General features: G+C 36.3%; 1 long non-coding RNA gene across 2 annotated transcripts; it reads right to left on the reverse strand.

The window, feature by feature from the left end:
• Window positions 1-9,925: 9,925 nt before the first annotated feature.
• On the reverse strand, window positions 9,926-14,738 carry LOC149654695 (uncharacterized). Of its 2 annotated transcripts, XR_016370441.1 has the most exons (3): window positions 14,538-14,738; window positions 10,553-10,681; window positions 9,926-10,469 (listed from the first exon to the last, which is right to left on the reverse strand). It is a non-coding gene; the product is annotated as an uncharacterized LOC149654695 (long non-coding RNA). The 2 variants fall into 2 exon arrangements; XR_016370442.1 differs by lacking the exon at window positions 9,926-10,469 and having other exon boundaries at window positions 10,476-10,681.
• Window positions 14,739-17,000: the final 2,262 nt, after the last annotated feature.

Genomic DNA, 17,000 nt, shown 5'->3' on the forward strand with positions numbered 1-17,000 from the left:
TACCTACCTACCTACCAACCTTCCTTCTTTGGGAGTGTCTCCCTTCTTGTTGTTTTTTCGGTGCATTGTCGCCTCAAGATGATGGTCGAACTAAAACAGTAAACTTGTTTACGTTTCTAACTTCGATTAGCCCCTACTGTATCGTTATTAACGTGGTTACTCAAAAAGGGAACTTTCATTACTATCTTAACAAACATCCTTTCAAGTTACCCATAATTATGGAACGTATGATAGACTTTTGATCAAAATATCCCTTATTTTAGGTATGTACTCTATTGTTATTAACATGGTTACTCATAAGGGGAACTTTCATTACAATCTTAGCAAACATCCTTCAACCCATACTTATGGAAAGTATGATAGACTTTTGATCAAAATACCTATTATTTTAGGCATGTTTAGTTGTTATTATTGTAGGCTCGTACATACATCAGTCTGATATGCATTGCATGTTCCTTATTGGTGAGATTGTGCATGGATTCCTTTTTATTTATTTATGTATGTATCATTTGAGTCGAAGATACATGACACATTTGACATTACCACCGTTTCGATCGACGCACACCTGTGACAGGTAAAAAGGTTCCTTAGCATGCGCCTCTAACTTCGCATCATTTCATGGGCAAGAAAAAAATATATTCAAGTTTCACCACCACTATGAAAATTGTAGACTTTGTAATATAGCAATCGTATTTTTGAAATTGGCAAGAGATTGAAATGTTGGAACACACCCCGTGAAGAAGTAAAAGAGAAAAAACATGTCTTTTTGTATCTTCACGGTCGGTTATGCAATTTTTTTTTATATCTAGATACGTTATTAACCTCCTTTTATGTCCACACTCCCTAAAAGTAATTACGATCCGTAAGATTTCTTTCGATTTTGTTAGACTGAAAGATGTGCCAGGCAGATGTGCTAAGAACCTAAGATCTTTCAGAGAGACTCTAGAATACTTTTTAACATATGGTGCTAATAACTACGGTGTGGAACGGATCAGTGTGGTTCCGAACTAATGCCTTGGTATTTTGCAGTCCTGAAATCCCTGGACAGTCAGGGAAAAGTTCAGGAAATAAGGGATTAACTTGTTTATAACACAATAATGTTCTTAACAAATATTGATTGACAACTCTAGCTTTTTCCCTAATGATAATAAGGGAAAGATATAGTCAGGGAAAGGCTTTTTGCGTTTGTATGATCCCTTCAACACTGTACATCTATCCCAAATCATACGTTATCCACCCATTTTCTCGATACATCAATTTCTTTTAAAGCTACCGTTGAAAAATAAAATGTATATATTTTTTTCTTCTAAAGCTTCTGTTGTGGCCTCAGAAGGTGCGGTTAGTTTATAGTAGGACCTAATTAAAAAAATATTTCATATAGGAATTATTTTCTTTTAAATTGGGGTAAGGTCATTTATGTACATGTCTCGCCTGATTGGTCACTCGCTAGCTGCAGCCTGCAGGGAAAGAAAGTGTTTATCGAAGGTTATCACAGGAAATGTTTTTATCTTTTGCAACGTCAGCATGACGATGTACAAACGCGTACGTCGTAGGGTTTAACGCACTCCCAAATAAATTATTTCTAAAATATTTGTTAAGTAATTTGTTTTTTATTATTATCTTTAAAATTGATATTTCAAAGTCCCTTGGTGGAAATTTCCTTGAATATTTTCTCCAATATCTTCTGTCCGAAGTAGGAGAGTGACTAGAGAGGGTCTGTCTCCCTTTTGGCAGTTCAGTTCAGTATATTTGGCGCTATAAAAGTCGGGGAAGCGAATACCGGAAACGTCGGAATATCCTCTCGTAAAAATCAAATCCGGATTATGTGTCCGCTTCCGTTTTCTATATAGATGGCTTTCTTTTATCATCCGCGGATGGATATCTCCGCAATAATATTAAAAGTAGATCGTGTGAAGTAACTGCAAAGTCAGAAATATACAGTGTATTTCAAAAATGGGTAATTACGGGGAACGAAGTACATACAGTGAGGCTGTTGTATGGGGAAATTATTTTTGAATCGGAAATTTGACTTCTATGAAATTTTGCCAGTAAGGTCCGAGTTATGAAGGATTGCATGCAGTGTTTTACCTATGACCCCTTGAAATTAATATGTAAGAAACTGATTTAGACAATTATTTCTAATTTAATTAAGGGGCCATCCCTAAAACACTCCATCAAATCATAACTTGTGTTAGGAAGTGTCTCTTGTCATAAAAGTTGCATTTTCGACCCCAAACCCAAGCTTACCCTCCCACTGTAATTCGCCTTCGGTTCTATTTTAAAGTAAAACACCCTGTACTTAAATATTGCGTTGAAGCCAACGTGGAAGGAAGTAAAGAAAGTAATGTTTATATGTACTTTATATTACCCACTTCCGAAGTATAATAATAATAAAAAGAATATCAGATATGGCGTTTTTATTTTATCGGGTATGTTCATTTCGATCTGTCCTGATGTGGATGGTGGTGGTCCTCCTAGAGTCCTAGACGAAATGGCATCATTCGATATAGCTATATAACGATGATTTTTGGTGGAACCATTTTAGGCCTCTCTAAATTGACTCTGTCAATGCAAAGGGGACCCAGGGTTAATTTGAACGTCAATACGAGTTAGTTTGGACCGGTGATCTCTTGATGGTATATATTAGGTCATCACGGAAATCATTTATTTTCTATTACCCATAATTCCCAATTTCAGAGGCAATACTTATCTGAAATATATATATATATATATATATATATATATATATATATATATATATATATATATATATATATATATATATATATATATATATATATATATATATATATATATATATATATATATATATATATATATATATATATATATATATATATATATATATATATATATATATATATATATGATTCTTTTGTCTAGACTATCATGATTTTATTATAACTTTTATATAGTTTTATATTATGTAGGCTTAGATAACCTTTCGATTTCACTAATTTATTAGGCAAATATTGCCTGTTATCAAAGATAAATAGGAATATCAGGAAGTGAACCAGCAGTCTAGGCAAAATTTGTTTTGTTAATTAAATAAAAATTAAAGAAGATCACGTGCGGTGCTTTTGGGAACGTGGAAAACCTTTCATTAACATCACTTTTTGTTAATTCTATTTGCCTTTGATAGTAGGTACCTTCTTGTAAAATTTATATAACTTTTATTTAGTTTTATATGATATAGATATAACCTTTTGATTTCACTAATTTATTAAGCAAATATTTCCTGTTATCAAAGATAAATAGGAAAATCAGGAAGTGTACCAGCAGTCTAGGCAAAATTAAAAGATCACGTGCTTTTGGGAACGTGGAAAACCTTTCATTAACATCACTTTCAGTTAATTCTATTTGCCTTTAATATTAGGTAGGCCTGTACCTTCTTGTAAAATTTTATTTGTCTTTGTTGACAGGCTGTTTTAGAAAATCTCCGTTGATTATTTAAGTCCCTGACAGGACAGGCGTGTCAATGTTGATTAGGAATTTTAGTTAAAGTTGAAAAAGCTGACGGCGGACGGTTGAGTTGAAGGCAATCTCTCCTCAGGGGGGCTAAATGTTGGCACATGCTTTCTACGTCAATTATAAAATAAAGAATAAAAACAAGAAATCCTCATCTTAGACTCAAAAATAATTCATTAGGAAAACCGTGAAATTATATTCGAAAGGACCACTCAATAGTTGTATTTATTCTGTACAAAGTTTAAATTATTTAAAGGGATAGGTAAATGTAGTGTTTAGCTTCCTATGGGTCAGTCATTCAGGACTTATACTTATTTGTTCGTCGTGTTACTATCCCTTTAATGTAAGGAAATGAAATAATTCTTGACCACCCGCTGTGCCGCGTCGTGCTATGCCATGTCTAAACCAAGGTCAAGTTCCCCCCGTCCCCCCTTTCCCAAATGTCATCGAATTTCAAGGGTTAGTAGGTTTTAATCAGCTTAATTGTTAATGATAGAATACGTATAACCCATCTGTCATAACTGTCTTAGGCCCGGAGACAAATTGAATGCGACATCGATTGACAAGATAGTCAACATTACGGTGGTTCGATTACGACATGGAGGATTTAGTATATTGGAGGTGAAACCAAGGGATGGTTAGTACGGAATTCTCTGTTTCTACTCCGTCCCTAAGAAATTAGTACTTCCTGCGTAGGAAACATTGATTGTATGATGGTAGAAGTACATACAATCAAATATCGTTATGACGAACGACTTGTCTTGTCAAATGGGTTCGCAATGGTCTGGGTTTTGAATTGAAATGATAGGGAATGAGTAAATATGTATGTATGTACAATATGGTGAACCAGGGCGCGCTGCTGCGCCGACGCAGTTCAACTCTAAAAAACCTTAGGTTGGGTTTGGCATGAGAACTCAGCCGATTAACCCCGGATTTGACCCCTGTAGCCCGCCATCTATCTTAAGTTTTCCATATTTCTTTATTTTAAGTTTCGCGTTTATAAATTTCACAGTTTTAAAGAAATTTTAATACCTTGAGTATTTATAGGGTGTTTGGGTTTCTTAATCTGAGGGAATAGGTCTACCCTTTTCAAAACGGCGGTATCGTAGTGTCGTCTGCTTGAAATAGGGTTAATTAGGAACATCCTGACGGTATTTCTTCAACAAAGACTTTATTAGATAGGGCTTCAAAGTTCAAAGTTAACAGTCCACCTAGGTCTTTGTTTCAAGGCATATCTTAATTAATACGTGTTTGTTGTTAATGCACATGCCCATCAATGTTATTATGTCTTAAGTAAACAATGTGTTCAACACATCAGACTCTATTTAGCCCCCGATTTTTCATAAAGGGTCAATTTTCTGACCATTTTTCTTTTCCATTCAGTGTAAGGGTTCCCTACTGTTTTGATCACCTTGTTACGAGTAATAAATTTTTTTACATATTTTTCATGGAAGATAATATTTGCCTAAATGGCCGTGCGTCTTCTTGAATACCTTTCCAAAGCTATGAGATGGGTTACGGGTAATTACTTAAAGGTTCTAGGCCATTCCCATACACTCTTCGTCCGTCCACGTCCACTACAACATCTACAAAGAAAAAAAAAGCAATCGTCTCTAACTAAAGATTTTACGCCGAAATTTTTTAAGTAAAGAAAACTGGTTTTAACTTAATTCTTTTGTCTTTCTTCGTTTTTTGGGTTTGACCTTAGAATTTCTTTCTGCTTTTGTATCCTTGAAATATACCAACCAACTCGCGGGGTGGTAATTATGCCTATTACGCATGCGCTAGAAGTACATTACTGCATATGTAATCTCGAATTATTTTTATTTGTATGTTTGTTTGGGGTTTAATGTGCATGCTCAGAAGATACGGTATGTTTTTCTAACTGGTTCGTCTTTCAACTTTTGAGGATATGGTGTCAAAGGTCAAGATCAAATGAAAGCCGTTGTAGACGACATTAAAACCAAGCTTAACCTCTCTATGACATAAAAAGAAATGATAGAACCCCAAAAAAGCAATCAGTTTTTCCATCCAAAATATCTTCAAAAGAAAATAAAAAAAAACTTCTTTAAAATCTTAAATCCATTAATATTAAACGTATTCAAACCTTTCCTGTGTTTTGAAGGAAAAATGGATTTAGCAAAATTATTTCAAGGATGGGAGAAAGAGCGTTATACCCTTTGAGCGGCTTGGTTTCCCCTCAAATCTTACTCTCTCTGTGGGTCTCCTAGCTTACTACCATTTAAAACTAAGGCACTCAAAGACTACCTTCGAATAAAAATTAAATTCCTGTAATATTGAAAAACAAGTAAAAGAATATGGATACGGACCATTGGGGGAGGGGAGGGGGAACTTGGACGATCGATAAATTGATCGATTATCGAATCTAAAAATCTTCTTCGGACGATACTTACTGGTTCCTGAAATTGAAATATTGCACCCATTTTCGTATCTTGGATGAAATAACTAACTGGGAGTTAGATAAATCATAAATTTCGATTGTTTTTGCAATAGATTATTATTTTTTTTCCAACAGAAACAAATTATATGAAGTATAAGTAATTTAGGCAACTTTTCATTTAACCAGTACCAAGTTCCATCCCAAAATACGAAATCTAATCTAATATTTTAAGTAATGGCATCGCCTGTCATTCCCCCTAGCGGTAGAGTCCCGAAACCTTTCGGCCCATAGATCATGTTATGGCTATGGTTTGAGTCGAAAAAGTTTCAACATTGGTCGCGACGTGGCGCTAGAATCTCCATTCTAGTCCATCTGTGTCTAATGGCTTCGCCTGTCATTGCCCCTAGGCGGTAGAGTCCCGAAACTTTTCGACTCGTAGATTATGTTATGGCTATGGTTTGAGTCGAAAAAGTTTCAACATTGGTCGCGACGTGGCGCTAGAATCTCCATTCTAGTCCATCTGTGTCTATAGTGGTCTTAGCTAGTAGTGGCGGATGAGAAAGAGATCCAATACTTGGTCCACTTGGAATGGGGTTGGTCAAGATCGCAAACACCATACTGGGAAAAGGCTTAATAGAGCTATCTGAGTTGTGACGTCAGTGCCTGGGTAAAACGTCACGGGATTCGCTTTGGCTGTAGGCGACCATGTTTGGTACCGCCTTGGTAAACATAGCATATGTGACGTGACACTAAGGCTTCTAAGATATCTCTCTTTCTGTTATAAATTCTATTTGCATTTTATATTAGGCCTAGGCCCTAGGAGTTGTTTTAACAAGGATGAAAGGGTTATAGGTACTTCGAATTCTCCTTTTGTTAATTATTTCAAGTTTATACCTTCAGCTGTTTATTAGACAAAGCTGTGCTTTAAGGCGAGGCGAGGGAAAAGGGGAAAAGTGGGAAAAGTAGAATCTTTTGTAGAAAGGCGAATAGCGGTTAATTATAATCGATTTCCCCTTTGCATGTTATTAATGAATGCAGTGTTGCTTGTACACTGTATGTACTTGTATTCGTATTCACCCGATTCTCTTCTCTTCTCTAGCAGCTCCGAAGCCATAGAAGATATATAATGAAACGTGTATTGTAAGGACCTAAACGACGGTTTAATTAAATTCTATATCTTAGAGTATTGACGTATCAGCAGCAGCAGCTTTAGGGGAAAGAATTAAGGACTTGTTTACTGATACGATAAGACTAAGAGCTAGCAGTGTATTCGGTATTATTTATTATCAGAATGTCTTGAATGTTTGATGGCCACGGGTCATGGATTTTAAAAAGACGATTTATAGGTTGGGGGAGTTTTAAAAATAGGCCAATAATGTTAGGGAATTTTTAAAAAATAGGCCAAAAGTGTCGGGGATTTTTAAAAATAGGCCAAAAATGTCGGGGGAATTTTTAAAATAGGCCAAAAATGTCGGGGAATTTTTAAAATAGACCAAAAATGTCGGGGAATTTTTAAAATAGACCAAAAATGTCGGGGAATTTTTAAAATAGACCAAAAATGTCGGGGAATTTTTAAAATAGGCCAAAAATGTCGGGGAATTTTTAAAATAGGCCAATAATGCTAGGGATTTTTTAAATAGGTCAATAATGTCGGGGAATTTTTAAATAGGCCAGAAATGTCGGGGAATTTTTTAAATAGGCCAGAAATGTCGGGGAATTTAAATAGGCCAATAATGTCGGGGAATTTAAATAGGCCAATAATGTCGGGGAATTTAAATAGGCCAATAATGTCGGGGAATTTAAATAGGCCAATAATGTCGGGGAATTTTTTAAATAGGCTAAAAATGTCGGGGAATTTAAAAAATAGACCAAAATATTAAAGAGAGACGGGAAATAGGCCAAAATTTTCAGGGGATTAAAAAAAGGGCCAGAAGGACAGAGAAAAGTCCAGAAATTTTAAAGATAATCCTTAGTAACTTAAAGATGAGAATCATCTTACTTATGAAAAGACTAACTTGTTTAACCGTTTAAGTATAGTAAGGCTTTAAAAACAATAACAGCTTTACACGTGTTTTTTATTTACATTTGCTAAGTAATATTTTGGATAAGTTAGGTCCGGAACATTAGGGCGATATTTAACGAAATAAATCATCGCTTAAAAACAATAAATCTGAACTTGTTAAAACAATAATAACAAAATATATCCCTATGGCCCCAAAATATGTTACGTTAATATTGTATTTTTAACTCATTAGAGTAAGTTGAAGCTATAAATTGGGGTTCGCGTGCTGCTGCTTGGTGTAAAACGTTAATAAGTATTTTTATCTTGGCAATTTACGCGATAATTACTTTTGGGCTAATTACTCGGGCCATTTCGCCATCATGCTTATATCTGATGCCTCCCGACTTCCACACACAGACACGCACCCCAGCCCGGCCCGGGCCAGTGCCGGAATTAACGAGATGGGACTGAGGAGGAATTATTTCTAACACGCGGACAGTCTTCTAGATAAGTCAGCTGAGGAATTAACAACGGAATATTTCCTCTCCAGACAATTCTTCAGAGCTAAGAGTCACAAAATAGATTCGAGATGAAGATTGAACAAGCTCCTCTCTCGCTTTCTCTCTCTTAAATTGATTGTCGCGCTGAAAACAGTTTAAAGCTGGTAACACTATTCTCGTTTAAGGTGCGTGAAGAACAGCTTGGTGAATATTAACAAAAGCAAATAAACATGAAAGTAATAGGGAGTATTTGGTTCACAGTTAACGATAATTAACCATATTTACTGCCACCACACCGAGACCGAGGGGAAAACTTACTAATAATACTAAGCCTTTGTTTGTGTATGAATATTAACAATGACAGATAAATAAAACTAACAGAGTATTTGATTTCAAGTTAGCAAAAATTAACCATATGTTCTGAAAACCACACCTACTTGCCTGAAAATACTAAGCCTTGGTTGTTTCTGTTTTATTTTTTCACCCTTTTAATGGCGCAACTGTTTGTTACTGCACTTTAATTACTGTAAATTACCAACTAAACTACAATTTAATTTTTACCAAAATTGTAATTGGTATTTTTCCCATAATCTACAATCTTTAGAATATACTTTAGAATAATAATTTGCGACTATCACTTGAAAGGAAGTATGCGCGTCAGGAGTGGAAGACAGACAGACAATGTTCATTTCTCTGTCTCTCTCTGGAGAGAGAGAGTAACTCCCTAGTCGAGATTAACGAAAGATAAAACTATTTTTGGGAGACACGGGATTACTAACATCTCCATGCAGATCTTTCTTTTTTATCCTCTCAGGATGAAGCATGCATCTTTGTTCTTTCACGTCACGGATGCAACTTTTTTAAACGCTTTGCAAATAATTTTCTCACAGATAAACTGTACGACGTGTAAGAGCGCGTAATTAAACCGGCGCTTTTTCGGCATCAACAACAATTCTAAGTTCCACATACGCATTAATTCAAATACTTTAGGCCTAACACTTCGTCTCCAATAACAGAATTTAAATCCACGGTGTCTATCTTAATAATGGTGTATCAAGAGACACAAAATTGTGAAAGTACAGTGGGACTGTCACAGAAGTTATATTCATTGTCTCACCTCGAAAACGTCCAGTGTAGGCCTTATTATTTAGATTTGTTTACCAAAATCTCGGCAGAGTGACCCAACTAACCGCAAAGTCATTTGTATCATTCAAAAATTCTATTTTCGCACTATATCATTTCGAATTCATGATCACTTGTAAAAAGGAAAGGGTACGACGCGCCCGAAGAAGCTCAAGATGAACTGAAGTAGAAAACATTTTTTCCGATTTTTCTTCATCTCAACTGAAGTCTTTTTTTTTTATCCTAAGAAAGGGATGAATTTCCGTCCATCGTTTGTTTTAAAAGTTTTTCTGGTAACGCGAGCGCGCGCGTGTGTTGTTTATAAACTGTCACTTTTTCTGGCGTGCTGTTTTAAAGAAGATATGATGTCGGATACTTGCCTATAAAAGTTATTTTAAAACTAGTAACTTTGAAGTGTTGTAACTTTAGTTCTATAACAGATACAGTGAAATCGTTTCAGTATGTTATAGCCCCACTTATCTCCTTTCCAATAATACCTAATACTTGGGGTTACAACAATCAAGGCTCGAGTAATTAAGCAAATTAACCAAAAATATCATCATTGCATTACAAACTTTATTGCATCTTCACTTTGAAGTGTTATAACTTTAGTTCTATAGGAGATACGTGGAAATCCTTTGAGTATGTTATAGTCCCACTTATCTCCTTTCCAATGATACCTAATACTTGAGGTTACAATAATCAAGGCTAGAGTAATTAAGCAAATTAACCAAAAATATCATCATTGCATTACAAACTTTATTGTATCTCCTTTTTGGAGTGTTATAACTTCAGTTCTATAAGAGATACGTGGAAATCCTTTGAGTACATGATAGCCCTACTTCTTGCCTTTGCAACGATACCAAGTACTTGGGGTTTCGTCTATTACGCCTCGAGTAATTAAACAAATTAGTGAAAGATAGCGTGATCTCCATCCCAATCCTCTGTCCGACACCTTTGTTTTGAAAATAGGGCCATTTTAAAGTTTAAACTTGAAGAAGAAATGTGTAAGAACATGAAAAATATAAATTGTTCTACCGGTGATAGATTGCCAAAACAAGAAATATATTTAAAAGGTTTTTTTGTTCCTTTCTCTCTCTTTATCTATCGCATTGTTCCTTCAAATTCTTGTTCTTGGGCCTTATTTCCTGCCGCATTCAAAAATCCCTAAAAAAACCCGGAAAATTCACCAAACTGTAAGAATAATCCTACCCAAATCCAAAGGCAAGAAGGGGGGTTAAACTTTCATTGGCTTAAAGTGGAAATGCAACACCACCCATTTGATTTAAAGCATAACCCTAGAATCCTTTTCGTAAGTATCGGACTCTCGTGGGGGGAATTATAGTGCAAGGAGGTCGAGAGGTACGCTATTTACAAGGACTAGGCTTTCCCCAAAAGCTTTTAATCCTAGATATCTCGTTTTCTATCCCATAATTCCCCGCGTCCTCTGATGGCGTTACCCGATACATCCAGCTGTTGTCCCACACCTGACGATGGTAACGAAGCGTGCTTCCGATATCCGATTTTAATGGATATATAAAACTTCCCCCACCTATAAATATATGCTCTTTGTTTTGTTTCCATTTCAAACGAGATATGATGACGCTTCTTTGGTGCCCTAGCTGTAGTTTAGTGGTTTCCTTTTTTAATTTTTTTGTTATGCTAAATTAAGATCCTTGTACGAGGCCTAGCGTTGTTTATTCATTTTATTTAATTTTTCATTGTTAGGATATATTTTGTGGTTCCTTTTTTTCTGGTGCATTATTTTTTCGGTAATGAACTCCAAACAAAATGGTTCAGCTCCATTTAACTTAAAAGCTCTTTGTTAACCGGTAGCACTTTTTGAGTCAACTATAGACGATTGGTTGGTGATTCAGGCTTTTATATCAAAGGCAAATAGAGAAAATGTAAAGTAAGGAGGCTGAAAATACATTTACCAACACCAGGTGTAGTTATTATTATAATATCTTTGAAGCAAATTGAAATATTCTCCTACAGATTTATTAATTCAAATGAACCCAATTAGCTTTTTGAGAAATTAAAAACAGATGTTGAAGTAATGTGTTGATTGGTCTCTAGTCAAATAGTTGGAAAGAGATCAAGACTTATGTTATGTCTCAGACGACACTAGAAATAAATATAAATTATAGGCTTTCATTAACCTCTCCGGTGCATGCCTAACTAACTCACTCACTTCCCATTATTTCTATATGCTTTTGATACTAGAGGTGATTTAGGCAAAAATTTCCAGTCTTTGTAGATTTTAGCATAAGCTTTTCTTTAATATTTTAGTTACAGTTTATCTAATACAAACAATTACGGCTTCAAATTAAGTTTCTTCGTTAATTAAACTTCTATGTTATGCCAAGGCACGACCTCCGTTCTTCTAAAGTAAATATTTAAATCTTATCTACCTTTTTTGTGTCGTTTGAAAATAAATATCAGGCGTTATTTTTAAAAGTAGGCTGATAGTGAGTGTCTGGCTGTACACTATCACTCCATGAATAATTGACTTCTGATTTTTAGACCCGTGTTTTCCTGTACATATACTTTTTAGCGTTACCTTTGATTCTCTCTTAGGAGCAGTCGCTCGTTTTAGATTAATTAGTTTTGTATTAATTAGAAATCGTTTTCTCGTTCTCGTTCTATGTCCGCCCCCCCTCCCCCTTTTTCCATTTAAGGTCTATCTATAGAGGGCGCTGAGCCTGGCTAATAGTAAAGTCCAGTGAATATGTAGTCATGGATATGAACACCATATGGGACGGGAAACACCATAGGCAATCGAGGTCACTTTTAAGAAAATAATTAATTACGAAGTACACTGTTTAAAGGTACCTTAAAAGAACAGCATTTTTCTAAATATAAAAAATAAATGAATTCTTATTATAAAATAATTAGCATTTTATTAGTCTTAAAAACAATCAAGAACCACTGCGCCATACGCCATTGCTTTAGTTGCGTCTCCTAAATCGAACCCACCTTACCCTTACCTCTCTGAGCAAGCCAGTGAGAATTCAACCAATCCCATATATAGGGGTAAGAGGTCCATTTAGCAGACGTCACTAAAGCAATGGCGGTTGGCTCAGTAGTCCTTGATTGTTTTTAAGACTAATTATATGCTAATTATTTTGTAATAAGAAATAATTTATTAATGTTTTTTTTTAATTATTTGAAAAAGGCCCTTGTTTTAAGGTATAAATAATATTATGTTATCAATACTTTTCTTATGCTAATTTGGTCGAAAAAATAATTATCAGTCCTCTTTATAATTGAAGAGTCCTTGATATAGTTTGGCTTCAACTTCTAAGGGGTAAACTCGATTCTCTCTCTCTGGTCTTCTCAGCTCTTGTTTTTGGTTCATGTCCAATGACTTTGGGGCCTAATCCCACGTGTAAAAACTGCCTGCATTATTGTCGTATCTGTTGCAGGAATATTTTTGTTTCAAAGTAATAATAATAATAATATGTGGTTTTTGCTTCACTTCTTTAGTTGATGGAATAGTCTATAGTTAACTAACTTATCGCTATGTACTTTTGGTAGGCTACTACCACACCTGAATTTTGTTCTTGCCTTCTTGGGAATGAAAATCTTTAGGGACCGCTTGTCAATCACCCTTTTATTTCGTTTCCTCGACTAAAAGAATGACTCAGACTTCTTGGAACCAGGCACCGAGCAGCTTGACCCTACCCTACCTAGTATATTTTGATGTATTTCAACATTCAACCAAGAATAGCGTCTTGTGGCCCTTAGGAGGTCGAGGTCTTTCAAAAATAGGAAGAAAAGATCCCCTAACTTCTGTGTGGTTTCCACTAGGCCTTCTTAGGCTTAGCAAGATAATCTATTTCTTGGAAGTAACCTTGAATACCAGAAAAAAATATAAGTAAATACATCCCTTCTGGAATAAAATTTTAGAATGACCATTCTGTTGATATAGTAGAACCCTAATCTTAAAAAAATCTTATGAGGAATGCATACAGCCACTAGTAATAATTTTGACACCATATCTTCCATGTTAATTTCTCTGCTGGTTTTGTTTGCCGGGTTTGAGAACTCCACGTAACGTGTCATAATTCTGACGCCTTACTTGTTGGAGGATTTATACCATTTACGCAAGGATGTCTGGCTTTAGAGTGACTCCACCAGTGAGTCAGGCCTAACTCCTTTTGTAATACCAGAAGCCTTGGCCTCTTTGTGTCAATGGTATGGATCCTCCTTGTCTGTAAACTATGCGAGTTTCCCCCATCTCTATAAGGAATAATTATAATAGGTACTCTAGCTTCAATTCTCTTTTGAAAAATGTATCAAGATGACAAAAATGATTATATGTACCTATATAATAATTGTCGAGTTACCACCATTTATCTCTTAGATTGGCTATGGAAGCCGCCACTAAATACAAAATTAAGTATCCAGCCGATTACTCGCGCGAAGCGGCTTCCAGTCTATTGATCAAAGGAATCTAATTATCGTTTTCCAGGGATTCTAGCCTAGTCCCTTACATAGTCTCTTCCTTCCTTACTAAGGCTTACACCCTCAGATCTTCCTTACCCCTCTGGGCTAGTCCAGAGAGATCGCTGTATTCAAGAGACCACTTACCAATGGACGGACTCATCATCATATCCCGACTTATAATAGGCCCTTTTTCAAAATTTAGGGATGAAACAGAACAACAAAGACGAAAATTAAACAATACGGACCATCCAAATTTGGTAACTTGGACATACCATCCTATCAATGTTCCATCTTAACCCTAATTATTAAGCAGACGAACCTGCCCCCCCCCCTTCTTTTTGAAAGTAGACAGACTAGTCCCTCAACTTAGCGCAGTTTTTTGAAGGAAAATCCCTTGATAAAGGCGTCGCGTGTTGCCTCCATTTGTCCCTAGTCTTTGGACGCGATCTACATCCATTGGCGATCAAGAGAAGAGCGGGAAGAGATAGAGAACCCCTTCCATTTTCTTTTTCCCTTCGGACACACACACTCTTCTTTCGTTGGACGGTTGGTTATAGCCCTCTCAACTTACCTTACCATAACCTCCAGTGCCCAAAAATAGCGAGATGAGGGCCTCTTTTGTCATTGTCTTTCGGATGGATCCCCGGCTCTTCTCATTTGGGGTTGAACCAGGTCCTTTTCTCGGGTCAAAAAGTAACCTTAAGCCTCGGCCTCTCCACCACTCCATCGTCGAGTAGTAGTAGTAGTTCATCTGTGTTTGTCGCTTGCCCAAGGTGATATTTCCGAGCTATAGGGTGTCGAACTCCCAGAGGCCGGGAGGGGGGAGGGAATTCTGATTGTCCGTCTTTCTCAACTTACAGAATACTGGACCATGACTGGACGGTCCTTTTGCATGCGGGTATAGGGTGGAAAGGAGAGATATGGTTGAAAGGGAGAAGTTATATAGTGATAATGTTTTTGCATATTACAAAATTATAAGCAAAGAGTATAGTATAGACTTTAGGTGAAAAGATACCCCCAAGGGGGGCTAGAAGAGGGGTTGAAATAGCCTCTACTCTGCAAAAAAGGAATACCAGAACGGGGGCAAGGGTACGAAGCTACACCAGAATTGCCAAGCCCTTTAAGTATGGTTTTCCCTCGGGTTTTCCAAGACAATAGGAAAATGGGTATGGAGTGATAGGTTTACTTCACGTAATCAACTTCTGATAGTGTTACAAATAAAACTTATTTTTCCTTTGATTTCCCACTTGTTGTTTATAGGCCTAGCGTTCGTTTAACTTTTGCTTTCTGGGCCTTTTATTTTTAAATATTGGGTTCCCACGGTAAAAGAGTTCTTTTTTGTTGACGTCAAACTGTTAGTTTAGTTTTAGCACCCAGCTGCAACTTTTATGACTCTGAATCACTGATGCCCTGATAGAAGCTAATGCTGGGAATGGATTTTTATGGTTCTACGATGGGGGTCGAACCCTTAAATTTGGTGGAAAATTTTTGTTTTGGTCTTTCTTTAAAATGTACCACCGAAACTTTCAAGTAACGCTTACTGCCATATTGACCCGGGTGGGGGTAAGAGTTTATAGTGCCACGTGCCTCTGACGTACTTCAAAGAATTTTTGCCTACAATTTAATTTAAATCATAAACTTTAAATATTATGACTTTTATCATACCTTTAAAAAAGGTTGTTTACCTTCTCTTTGAAAAAAAAAAATACTTTTAAAGAACTTCAATAGAAAATTGTCACAGAAATATTCCAATTTTGATTTATAGGGCTATAAGAGAAAACTCTGCTTAGGCCTACGAAAGAATTTTTAAATTGGTGGGTAAGCTTTGACTACCGAAAATACCCAAAAATATTGTATAGGAAAAGCTAGGAGCAAATAGACCTTTTTCAAAATAAGAGTGCAGTGTTTGAGTACCTTGTTTTCTTGGGTATGCCTACAAACAACAAAGACGTGTTAGTTAAGATATGGCTTTAAACAATACGGACTATCTAAATTTGGTTGTGCAGGACTGGTAACCTTGAAGCCATCTCTAACGAACGTCTTTGGGTAGGCATACCATTCTATCAAATTTCATCTTAACCCTAAATAAAGCAGACGACACTGAGCCCCTCCCTTTTGAAAAGGGAATATTGCGTAGCCTGCTACCACGAACTTTCTAGTGACGTCACACCCTCCTATCTCTTACCTCGGTTTTGGCGACCATATTGGAAGTCATTAGCTCAGGCCATACAATTTAGACTATACCAATATTGACGTCACGTCCCCCCCCCTTAACTCCTCCCCTCTCAGAACCTATTGCCCTTTAGTTCTTTTGGGAGAGGGCCTTATTAATTAAAACAAATCTTAACTGAAACAGTTATGACAACTTTGGGATGGTATCCTTGTTTTACTCGATATAATATACACTAATACATAAGTTTATTGCAAATGCAAGCCGGCTGTGGTGGTTGCTTCTCTTCTGAAATTCATGGAAGTGTCTATAAATACAAATTCCTAGTTTAGGGCTTGGGGTAGTTACCGGTTATTTTTCTGCCAAGTTGACAAAAGAGAGCTCTAGGCCTAGGAGTCAGGACCTTTCAGCTTTCATGTCGCCAGTAATTCGCCACGGTCTTATCACAAGGTTATCTATTTTTTCTTTTTATAAGAGCTTCTCTCCTTAAGCAGGATATGGGACTATTGAGGGTGGCCATTTTGATCCACCTGTGAAGGCGGGGGTTTACCCCTTCAGTTCTAGTTGAAACAACATTTGATTTTTGGGGTTCCAAATAATAGGTACATGAATTTATAAAGTAAAACGTGAATGTTAAACATGAATTTCGATTTAGTTGAACAAGAATATTGAACGATTCAACAAACGGGAATAAATAAAAAAAATTGGCTTGATAGACTAGTACTGATTCAAACTGAAATGCATTTTTTTTGGCTCATAAACTGAATGGCAACACTGGGGTGAAAACAATGTATAGTATTTTCCCCCATGATGTGGTTTTTTGGGGGGGCTTGGAAAACAACAAAGTGCAGTTCCAAGTAGCTT

Source organism: Phalangium opilio, unplaced genomic scaffold, assembly GCF_054372755.1.
Source record: "Phalangium opilio isolate 3A_F unplaced genomic scaffold, DU_Popi_V2 ptg000079l_1, whole genome shotgun sequence".
In the NCBI taxonomy this organism is placed as follows: Eukaryota; Metazoa; Arthropoda; class Arachnida; order Opiliones; family Phalangiidae; genus Phalangium; species Phalangium opilio.